The 12,444-nt window shown below is 39.1% G+C and overlaps 1 protein-coding gene across 14 annotated transcripts in view; it reads left to right on the top strand.

Annotated features, from left to right (window-relative positions):
- The window catches only part of ERC1 (ELKS/RAB6-interacting/CAST family member 1), a 544,893-nt gene that overhangs the window by 7,034 nt on the left and 525,415 nt on the right, over nucleotides 1-12,444 (top strand). The window lies entirely within an intron of this gene.

Raw genomic sequence — 12,444 nt, 5'->3', positions numbered from 1 at the left:
GTCCCACCCTAAAGGCCGGTCCGTGAAAATATTTTCTGACATTAAACTGGTCCGTGGCCCAAAAAAGGTTGGGGACCACTGTTCTAAACTACCTTAATGACTTAAGAAGTAGAATAAGACCTGTTAAATGTGCAGTTTACACATACTGTATCAAAAACATTGATGGAGAAAGACCAGGAAATGAAGTATTTTGGTTAATCAAATAATCAGTAAGTACATCAATGGTCAATTTTCAGAGAAATATAATGTAATAAAGTAAACAAAAATATGTGGAATGTAATTCTATGGCTCGTTAGTATGCCTTGGGGCACTGTTTCATTTACTTATTCATTTAACAGTTATTATTGGGTATGGTTCTTGCTAGTTTTTTAGCTGTTGCGAATTACAATAGTGAATAAAGCTGACAAAAATCTTTGCCTTCCTGGAACTTACCTTTTAGATATCTTCTGGGGATATAGGAGGAACCCAAGAAAGAAGATTGCTAAGAGGAATTATTAGGACAACCAGAGAGTGGGATGTACTAGAAGTGAAGGAAAGGAAGTTTTCAAGGAGGGTGGGATAATCAACTGTGTCATTGTTTAAAGATGTGTCACAGTGTTGGGTGAGAGAATTATGCTTGATTATAATGTTTAATACCAGAGAAATTACCAAATGCTTTTTAGTGTGAGATGAGACATGTCCCTGGATTGATTTAAAAAAAATTATTATTATTTTCAGAACAAAATAGGCAGTTTGGGAGTATATACTTTTACTGCACTAAAGAGAGATGTGACTTTGTTGTTAATCTTTTTTTTTTTTATGACAGAGACAGAGAAAGACTGAGAGAAGGACAGATAGGGACACACAGACTGGAAGGGAGAGAGATGAGAAGCATCAATTCTTCCTTGCGGCTCCTTAGTTGTTCATTGATTGCTTTCTCATATGTGCCTTGATGGGGAGAGGGGGCACAACAGCAGAGTGAGTGACCCCTTGCTCAAGCCAGCGACCTTGGGCTTAAGCCAGTGACCTTGGGCTTCAAGCCAGCAACCTTTGGGCTCAAGCCAGCAACCATGGGGTCATGTCTGTGATCACACGCTCAAGCCAGCGACCCTGCGCTCAAGCCTGTGAGCCTGCGCTCAAGCCGGATGAGCGTGTGCTCACGACGGCAACCTTGTGGTTTTGAACCTGGGTCCTCTGCGTCCCAGTCCAACGCTCCATCCACTGTGCTGCCACCTGTCAGGCATTGTTCATCTTATGTATACCTGTTTTTTAAAAAATAGACAATACATATACCAAATCAGAAGCTGTAAAGAAGTATACAGAGAAAAAGTAAGTCATCCCTGTCTCATCCAGTTATTCCTGAGCCAATTACTATTTCCAACTTACTGTTTTTCCTAATCAGTGAAATTTTGTGTGATAATATGGCATTTAGCTATTTTAAAATTGTGTAACTATAAAAAGTATTTTATTTTATTTTTTTTTTACAGAGACAGAGTCAGAGAGAGGGATAGATAGGGCCAGACAGACAGGAACGAAGAGAGATGAGAAGCATCAATCATTAATTTTTCGTTGCAACACCTTAGTTGTTCATTGATTGCTTTCTCATATGTGCCTTGAGACTGTGGGCCTTCAGCAGACTGAGTAATCCCTTGCTCAAGCCTAATCCCTTGCTCAAGCCAGCGACCTTGGGTCCAAGCTGGTGAGCTTTGCTCAAACCAGATGAGCCCGTGCTCAAGCTGGCGACCTCGGGGTCTCGAACCTGGGTCCTCCTCATCCCGGTCCGACATTCTATGCACTGCGCCACCGCCTGGTCAGTCTATATTTTAGTTTTTTGCAATCTTTTTTTTTTTTTTTTTTTTTTTTTAAATAAATTTTTATTAATGGTAATGGGATGACATTAATAAATCAGGGTACATATATTCAAAGAAAACATGTCTAGGTTACCTTGTCATTAAATTATGTTGCATACCCCTCGCCCAAAGTCAGATTGTCCTTCGCCACCCTCTATCTAGTTCTCTGTGCCCCTCCCCCTCCCCCTAACTCTCCCCCTGTCCTCCCTCCCCCTACCCCTGGTAACCACCACACACTTGTCCATGTCTCTTAGTCTCATTTTTATGTTCCACCAATGTATGGAATCATGTAGTTCTTGTTTTTTTCTGATTTACTTATTTCACTCCTTATAATGTTATCAAGATCCCACCATTTTGCTGTAAATGATCTGATGTCATCATTTCTTATGGCTGAGTAGTATTCCATAGTGTATATGTGCCACATCTTCTTTATCCAGTCTTCTATTGAAGGGCTTTTTGGTTGTTTCCATGTCTTGGCCACTGTGAACAGTGCTGCAATGAACATGGGGCTACATGTGTCTTCACGTATCAATGTTTCTGAGGTTTTGGGGTATATACCCAGTAGAGGGATTGCTGGGTCATAAGGTAGTTCTATTTGCAGTTTTTTGAGGAACCACCATACTTTCCTCCATAATGGTTGTACTACTTTACAGTCCCACCAACAGTGAATGAGGGTTCCTTTTTCTCCACAGCCTCTCCAACATTTGCTATTACCCGTCTTGTTGATAATAGCTAATCTAACAGGGGTGAGGTGGTATCTCATTGTAGTTTTGATTTGCATTTCCCTAATAACTAATGAAGCTGAGCATCTTTTCATATATCTGTTGGCCATTTGTATCTCTTCCTGGGAGAAGTGTCTATTCATGTCTTCTTCCCATTTTTTTATTGGATTGTTTGTTTGTTTGTTGTTGAATTTTATGAGTTCTTTGTAAATTTTGGAAATTAGGCCCTTATCTGAGCTGTTGTTTGAAAATATCATTTCCCATTTAGTTGGCTGTCTGTTTATTTTTATATCAGTTTCTCTTGCTGAGCAAAAACTTTTTATTCTGATGTAGTCCCATTCATTTATCTTTGCCTTCACTTCTCTTGCCATTGGAGTCAAGTTCATAAAATGTTCTTTAAAACCCAGGTCCATGAGTTTAGTACCTATGTCTTCTTCTATGTACTTTATTGTTTCAGGTCTTATATTTAGGTCTTTGATCCATTTTGAATTAATTTTAGTACACGGGGACAGGCTGTAGTCGAGTTTCATTCTTTTGCATGTGGCTTTCCAGTTTTCCCAACACCATTTGTTGAAGAGGCTTTCTTTTCTCCATTGTGTGTTGTTGGCCCCTTTATCAAAGATTATTTGACCATATATATGTGGTTTTATTTCTGGGCTTTCTATTCTGTTCCATTGGTCTGAGTGTCTATTTTTCTGCCAATACCATGCTGTTTTGATTATTGTGGCCCTATAATATAGTTTAAAGTCAGGTATTGTAATGCCCCCAGCTTCATTCTTTTTCCTTAGGATTGTTTTGGCTATTCGGGGTTTTTTATAGTTCCATATAAATCTGATGATTTTTTGTTCCATTTCTTTAAAAAATCTCATAGGGATTTTGATGAGAATTGCATTAAATTTGTATATTGCTTTGGGTAATATGGCCATTTTGATTATATTTATTCTTCCTATCCAAGAACAAGGAATATTTTTCCATCTCATTGTATCTTTTTCGATTTCCCTTAACAATGCTTTGTAATTTTCATTATATAGGTCCTTTACATTCTTTGTTATGTTTATTCCTAGGTATTTTATTTTTTTTGTTGCAATCATGAAGGGGATTATTTTTTTGAGTTCGTTTTCTAATATTTCATTGTTGGCATAGAGAAAGGCTATGGACTTCTGTATGTTAATTTTGTATCCTGCGACCTTACTGTATTGGTTTATTGTTTCTAATAATCTTTTTGTGGAGTCCTTCGGGTTTTCGATGTATAGGATCATATTATCTGCAAAAAGTGATACCTTTACTTCTTCTTTTCCGATATGGATGCCTTTTATTTCTTTGTCTTGTCTGATTGCTCTGGCCAGAACTTCTAGCACCACGTTAAATAAGAGTGGAGAGAGTGGACAACCCTGTCTTGTTCCTGATTTAAGGTAGAAAGTCCTCAGTTTTATGCCGTTTAAAATGATGTTGGCTGATGGTTTATCATATATGGCCTTCATCATGTTGAGATATTTTCCTTCTATACCCATTTTGTTGAGAGTCTTAAACATAAAATTGTGTTGTATTTTATCAAAAGCCTTTTCTGCATCTATTGATAAGATCATGTGGTTTTTGTTCTTTGTTTTGTTGATGTGTATTACGTTAACTGTTTTGCGTATGTTGAACCATCCTTGAGATTCTGGGATGAATCCCACTTGATCATGATGTATTATTTTTTTAATATGTTGTTGTATTCGGTTTGCCAGTATTTTGTTTAGAATTTTAGCATCTGTATTCATTAGAGATATTGGTCTGTAGTTTTCTTTCTTTGTGCCATCCTTGCCAGGTTTTGGTATGAGGGTTATGTTGGCCTCATAAAATGTGTTTGGAAGTGTTGCTTCTTCTTCAATTTTTTGGAAGACTTTGAGTAGAATAGGAACCAAGTCTTCTTTGAATGTTTGATAGAATTCACTAGTATAACCGTCTGGGCCTGGACTTTTATTTTTGGGGAGGTTTTTAATAGTTTTTTCTATTTCCTCCCTGCTGATTGGACTGTTTAGGCTTTCTGCTTCTTCATGACTCAGTCTAGGAAGGTTGTATTGTTCTAGGAATTTATCCATTTCTTCTAGATTGTTGTATTTGGTGGCATATAATTTTTCATAGTATTCTACAATAATTCTTTGTATATCTATGATGTCTGTGGTGATCTCTCCTCTTTCATTTTGGATTTTATTTATTTGAGTCCTGTGCCTTTTTTCCTTGGTGAGTCTTGCCAAGGGTTTGTCAATTTTGTTGATCTTTTCAAAGAACCAGCTCCTTGTTTTATTGATTTTTTCTATAGTTTTTCTGTTCTCTATTTCATTTATTTCTGCTCTGATTTTTATTATCTCCTTTCTTCGGCTGGTTTTGGGTTGTCTTTGTTCTTCTTTTTCTAGTTCCTTAAGGTGTGAAGTTAAGTGGTTTACTTCGGCTCTCTCTTGTTTGTTCATATAGGCCTGAAGTGATATGAACTTTCCTCTTATTACTGCTTTTGCTGCATCCCAGAGATTCTGATATGTCGTATTTTCATTTTCATTTGTCTGTATGTATCTTTTGATCTCTGCGCTTATTTCTTCTTTGACCCATTCATTTTTTAGAAGTATGTTGTTTAGTTTCCACATTTTTGTGGGTTTTTCCCCCTCTTTTTTGCAGTTGAATTCTAGTTTGAAGGCTTTATGATCAGAAAATATGCTTGGTACAATTTCAATTTTTCTAAATTTGCTGATATTGTCTTTGTGGCCCAACATATGGTCAATTCTTGAGAATGTTCCATGTACACTAGAGAAAAATGTATACTCTGTCGCTTTGGGATGAAGTGTCCTGTAGATGTCTATCATATCCAGGTGTTCTAGTATTTCGTTTAAGGCCACTATATCTTTATTGATTCTCTGTTTGGATGACCGATCTAGAGCCGTCAGCGGAGTATTGAGGTCTCCAAGTATGATTGTATTTTTGTTAGTTTTTGTTTTAAGGTCAATAAGTAGCTGTCTTATATATTTTGGTGCTCCTTGGTTTGGTGCATATATATTAAGAATTGTTATGTCTTCTTGATTCAGTGTCCCCTTAATCATTATGAAGTGACCATTTTTGTCTCTGAGTACTTTTTCTGTCTTGTAGTCAGCATTATCAGATATGAGTATTGCTACACCTGCTTTTTTTTGGGTGTTGTTTGCTTGGAGTATTGTTTTCCAGCCTTTCACTTTGAATTTGTTTTTATCCTTGTTGCTTAGATGTGTTTCTTGTAGGCAGCATATAGTTGGATTTTCTTTTTTAATCCATTCTGCTACTCTGTGTCTTTTTATTGGTAAGTTTAATCCATTTACATTTAGTGTAATTATTGACACTTGTGGGTTCCCTACTGCCATTTTATAAATTGCTTTCTGTTAGTTTTGTATCTAGTTTGATTCTTCTCTTTTGTTTTTCTATCATTTGTTTCTGTTTGTTTGTGTTCCATACTTCTTTCCTCTGTTGCTACCTTTTTTAAGTCATGTGTTTTTGTGGTGGTTTTTTCTAGGGTGGTTACCATTAAGTAATGAAAAGGGTACCTACCATATTCATTGTAGTACCCTATCTTATAAGTATTTCTGCACTTCATCGTCCTTTGCTACTGTTAATCTCCATTCTCTCCCCCCTTTTTTTTTCCTTTGTTGTCACAGTTTAAGTTTGGTTTTATTGTGTTCTTGGTGGAGCTGTTACTTGTGGTATTGTTTTCTTTTGTTCTTTGAATCTGGTTGGAAAACCCCCTTTAGTATTTCCTGGAGTGGGGGCTTTCTCGTGATAAATTCTCTCATCTTTTCTGTATTTGTGAATGTTTTTATATCTCCTTCATACTTGAAGGATAGCTTTGATGGGTATAGTATTCTTGGCTGAAAGTTCCTCTCTTTCAGGGCTTTAAATATTGGGGTCCACTCTCTTCTAGCTTGTAGAGTTTCTGCTGAGAAATCTGATGATAATCGAATAGGCCTTCCTTTATATGTTGTACTCTTCTTTTCCCTGGCTGCCTTGAGAATTTTTTCTTTGTCATTGGTTTGTGTCATCTTTATTATGATGTGCCTTGGAGTGGGTTTGTTGGGGTTAAGAAAACTCGGTGTTCTGTTTGCTTCTTGAATTTGAGGCTTTAGTTCTTTCCACAGGCTTGGGAAGTTCTCGTCTATTATTTGTTTGAGTATATTCTCCATTCCATTTTCTTTCTCTTCTCCCTCTGATATACCTATTATTCTTATGTTATTCTTTCTGATGGAGTCAGATAATTCCTGTAGGGCTTTCTCGTTTTTTATTATTTTTGAGTCTCTTTCTTCTTCTCTCTGTTGTGCCTCAAGTTGTTTGTCTTCTATTTCACTAATCCTATCTTCAATCTGGGTTGTTCTGCTAGCTAAGCTTGTTACCTCGTTTTTCAGCTCGTGAATTGAGTTTTTCATTTCTGTTTGATTTGTTTTTATAGTTTCAATTTCCTTGGTAATATATTCTTTGTGTTCATTGAGTTGTTTTCTGATCTCCCTATATTGCCTTTCTGTGTTTTCTTGTATATCTCTGAGTATTTTTAAGATTTCTATTTTAAATTCTCTGTCATTTAGCTCCAAGGCTTCCAATATGTTAAGTCTTTTCTCCATAGATTTTTCCACATCTATTTGTGTTACCTCTCTTTCTTTTGTATCCATAATATTCGATTTCCTCTTTCTTATTGGCATCTGAGGGTGGTCTTGTTGATAGCACTAATTAGAATTAATAAAGTGTAAAAAGTAAAAAAAAAAAAAAAACCAAAGGGTAAAACACCCCACAAAAAAAAGCAGTAATAATTTATTATTTCCCACTTTTTTTTTCTTTCTTCTCCTTCCCTCCTCTCCCCTCCTCAGGGAAATATCGTGCCTATAATGGAGGGCCTGGTTTGCGGTGAAGAGTTCAAGGGGCAAACAAAAAAAAAGGGCAGTAGGGACCTACTAAATGCAAAAAAAAAAAAAAAAAAAAAAAGGAAGAAAATCTTAGACAAGCATAAGTTGATCTGCCTGCGGGTGATTGTCAACTAAGAGATATAATGAGAGGGATAAGAGGGAACCAGAAAAAAGGACAAAAAAAGGAATGATAACGAAGAAAAAAATAAAAATAATAAGTAAAAATATGTTGTATTAAGTGGAGCGAAGACCAAATACAATGGAGACCTTGGGTTGGGAGGACCCAAAATGCCACAAAAATAAACTAACAAGAAAAAAACAAAAACAAAAGCGAAAAAGAAAAATAAAGCCAAAAAAAACCTTGAGTCCCAAATTAACTAATTTGTTTGTGATTGAGGATTAAATGGGAGGAAAGTAAAATGAGAAAAGAAAAAACAAATAGAAAGGAAAAAATAAGAAAAAGAGAAAAACGAAGGAAGAAATAAAAAAGGAAGAGAAAAAAACAAAATAAAGCAAAAAAAAACAAAAAACAAAACAAAAGAGGAGAGAGTGAGAGTTAAGTGTCCTGGAGTATAACCCCAAAGGAGGGTGAGGATGAAAAAGAGAAATAAAATGTAACACTTATGGGTAGTGTAGTTCAAGAAAAGGGAAGCATAAGATGGGCAGAGAATAGAAGGACCGAGGTGGAGGAAATAAAGGCAATAAGATAGAAGAAACAAACAACAACAACAACAACAACAAAAAAAAATTAGTGGAACAAGTTGTAAAGTCTGTGGATTTTTCTTGATTTTGAGATGTTAACTTCTTCCTTTTTCTTTTCTCTCCCTCTTCCTGGTCGGTGACTCTGTACCCCAGGCTCTGCCCCTGTGTCACATTTAGGTAGGGATTTGCAGTTGATGGGATTCTATGGCAATGTCATATAATTGGCTTTAGTCTTGCTGGTAGTCAAGGCTTGTTGGCGTTTGCAGGGTCCAGCGATGAGAGAGTTTGCTTTCGTGGATTCTCTCTCCTAGTCCCCCCTTCCTGAATTAGCAGCCTGGTGATCCAGCTATAAGGCTGCCACTGCTTCTGCCTGGGGAGTAAGAGGCTCAAAGAGCTGGGAAATCCCCACTCTATCCCCACTCAGTGCAAGGCTTTGGGAAGGGCTCTGACAGTCAGGGCCTCCAGTGTAATCAGGCGGGGGTGGGAGTCAATTGTTGTCAAGGTGACTGTTCAGCGCCTAGCATTCAGTTGGACCTCTCAACCCAGGCTTTCCACACTTTGTAGCCTGTTTTGGCTGGTAAGAAGAGGCACAAGTCTCTGCTTGCGACTAGTGTGGTATAGATCTTATTATCTGCCAAGTCCTTCTTGTTAGCGTTTATCCCTGAATATGGAGGCTCTGTCAATCAGAAGTTGCCCCCGCCCCTTTAGCGAGAGGCACTAAAAAATATCACGCCTCTTGTCTTGGGTCGGTGAACTGAGAGAGATCTTATCAATTAGACCCGAGGGTGCGCAGATTTCACGGGTTAAGTTAATTTTAGTAATTGGGTCGCAGCTGTGCTCCCGAAGGTATTTCAGGCTGCCTGCGCGCGCCCCTCCCCCAACGCTTGATTGTTAGCTTGAATGGCTGGGTGAGGTGCCCCGCCTGCGGAGAGAATCTCCCAAGTAGGGAATACCGCCCTGGGGCCTCTCCCGCTCCCCGTGCGTGGGCCGCTGGGAACGTTAGCGGTGCTCGGTCTGCAATGCTCGGTCTGCAACCAGACCGGGCGCGCGCCAGCGGCTGCTCGCCGCTCCGGAGTGTGGGCGGTGCTCGCTCTGCAACCGACCCGGGCGCTGTTCGCGGCGGCTCGCGGCGGCGGCTGGTGGCGGCTGCTCGCGGCTCCCGAGTGCGGGATGACTTACCACAGGCGCACTTCCTCGCGGCTTGAATGAACGTCCCTGCGGTAGCTTCCTCCACACCCTCGTCTCTCAGATTCGAGTGATAACAGTCCTTTTGCTTTCAGTTTGTGTGGAACTCCGTAATGCTCCGAAGATAAATTTTCCTGTTTCTAGTTGATAAATTTGTTGTGATTTTGGGGAGATCTGTCGTACGCGCTGCTCACGGCGCCATTTCCGTGACGTCCAGTTTTTTGCAATCTTTATATTTGTTCTCATAATTTAAGTCTAGCCATAGACTTTTGTTTTATAACTTTGTTCTTTAGCTTTATTGAGAGATAGTTTACATATACAATTCACGTATTTAAAATGTACAGTTAAATTTTGTTTGTGCATTCATTATGACAGTAATTTTAGAACATTTTATCACCTCAAAAGAATTGTTAGACCAGCACTGTTCAGTAGAACTTTCTGCGATGACAGAAAAGTTCTATATGGTCACTAGTCATTATAGTAGGTACTTGTCACATATGCTAGTGTGACTGAGAAACTGAATTGTTAATTTTATTGAAATTAATTTAAATAGCCTTTGTGACGATTTTGAGTAGTACAGTTACACATTTATAGATTGATGAATCTAATATTGGACTATGGCTATATTTTATTTTATTTTTTTTAGATTTTATTCATTTTAGAGAGGGGAGGGGGGGGGGAAGAAACAGAAGCATCAATTCCCATATGTATCTTGATCAGGCAAGCCCAGGATTTTGAACTGGCAACCTCAGCATTCCAGGTTGATACTTTATCCACTGTGCCACCACAGGTCAGGCCTCTGGAAATATTTTAGAATAGATTATTTAAAAGGTAGTTTTGGAATCCTTGTTGAGGGAAATAGCAATCACTAAGATTCAGCATGGATTTACTAGTTCACATCAGATAGTAAGTCTAGTTTCCTAGAATTGACATGGTACCTAGACTGATAAAGGAAATATAGTAGTTGTAATGTATCTAGACTTAAGCTGGATCTTTTCATGTTGTTTTTGTGGAAAATATGAAAAAATATGTCCTACATTTCTTGAGAATAGGGGCTGTCATGTAGTCTCTACTGAGCAAGTAATAGATACTTACTATCTGATGAGTAAATGGATAATAATGCAACTAAGTGACTTCACAACTGGTTATAAATTGCTCTACCCAGAGATTAGAGTGTTGCTTACTGAGGATGATGGGTAATGAACCAAGAGTGGTGGAAATCTGAACTAGATAGTTACCAGCATGTCCTCACTGAGTGTGGAGGCCGTTCAGGTGGTTACTAGCTCATAGTAAAGAGGCAGCATTAGAAGACTGTGTTGCTGAACAGCATGAGAATCAGAATAATGAGGATTTTACATGAGGGTTCAGGAAATGGTCTGGAGGTAGCATTGGAAGAAAGATAGGCACCAGCCTCATTTTTCCAATATTGGGTGTAGAATATGAGAGACTTAGTATTCTCCACTTGAAAGGACTGCATGTAAAGAGGTATCTGAGAAAGCCAGTTTTCAGTTAAGGCAGAGAGATTGTGAGACCTTTCAGAGGAATTTCTTGATAACGGAATGAAATTTATTTATTTATGATTTTAATTTGTGTTTACATAGATTCAAGTCAGAATGAAATTTTTTTTAAATTCATTTTAGAGAAGAGAGGGAGAGACAGAGGGAGAGAGAGAGAGGGAGAAGGGGGAGAGGAGCTGGAAGCATCAACTCCCATAAGTGCCTTGACCAGGCAAGCCCAGGGTTTCGAACCGGCGACCTCAGCATTTCCAGGTCGACGCTTTATCCACTGCGCCACCACAGGTCAGGCTGAAATTTCTTGGAAGTATATTTTTCCACCCTATTGACTTCTTAGTATCATCACTTAAACTTTAAAAAGTCTCTCTCATTTTTTTTTTTTTTTACAGAGACAGAGAGTGAGTCAGAGAGAGGGATAGACAGGGACAGACAGACAGGAATGGAGAGAGATGAGAAGCATCAATCATTAGTTTTTCATTGCGCGCTGCAACACCTTAGTTGTTCATTGATTGCTTTCTCATATGTGCCTTGACCACGGGCCTTCGGCAGACCGAGTAACCCCTTGCTGGAGCCAGTGACCTTGGGTTCAAGCTGGTGGGCTTTTGCTCAAACCAGATGAGCCCGCGCTCAAGCTGGCGACCTCGGGGTCTCGAACCTGGGTCTTCCGCATCCCAGTCTGACGCTCTATCCACTGCGCCACCGCCTGGTCAGGCTCTCTCTCATCTTTCCAGAAACTCTTCTTCAACTTTATACTTCCTGTAAGTCTTGCTCTAAGTTGTTTTCTGCCTTACAGCCAAACCTTTTTGAAAGAATTGTCTGCATTTGCTATACATCTCCATTTCTTCACCTGAGATTTTCTTCTCACCCTGTCTTGTTTTGTCTCAGTTTCTCTGAAAACTTTTGCTGGGGTTACTAATGTCTTTAAAGACAATAGCTATTTTCTGTCCTCTTATTTCACCTCTTAGCAGCTTACTGGTTGTGTATTGCTGTGCAACAAATTACCCCCAAACTTAAAACAGCAATCATTTGTTGTTTCACAGTTTCTGTGGGTCAGGCATCTGGGGGTGGTGTGTCTGATTCAGGGTCAATCTTACGGCTGCAGTCAAATGTTAACTTGAATGCAGTCATCTCAAAGGTGACTGGGAGAGGGTCTGCTTCTAAGCTTACTCATGAGGCTCCTGGCAGGTTTTGAAGTCATTGCTGGCTGATGGAGAAATCAGTCTCTTTGCCATTTAGTTTCTGCATAGGATTACTAGCTACATTGCATTTTGCTTCTTCCAGGTTGAAAACTGTGGAGGAGGAGGTGGGGAGGGAAGATAATAACCAATGTTTTTGTAACCTAATGTAGGACGTGACATTCTATCACTTTTGCTCTATTGTTCATTAGAAGGGAATTACTAGGTCCAACACACACAAGGGCGGTGGGGAGGAGGATCCCACAAGAGCACGAATACTAGGAGGTAGAGATCATTTAGAGCAGGGGTCTCAAACTCAACTCAGCATGTGGGCCGCAGAGCAAGATCACAGCCGTTTGGCGGGCCGCACTAGGTCTACAAAAGGCAACTGTTACGCAACACTTTTCTCACTGCAGTTGAAAACAAAA

The sequence above is a fragment of the Saccopteryx leptura genome, chromosome 2 (genome assembly GCF_036850995.1).
Source record: "Saccopteryx leptura isolate mSacLep1 chromosome 2, mSacLep1_pri_phased_curated, whole genome shotgun sequence".
Taxonomy (NCBI): Eukaryota; Metazoa; Chordata; class Mammalia; order Chiroptera; family Emballonuridae; genus Saccopteryx; species Saccopteryx leptura.
This window is presented reverse-complemented; position numbering and strand designations above follow the sequence as displayed.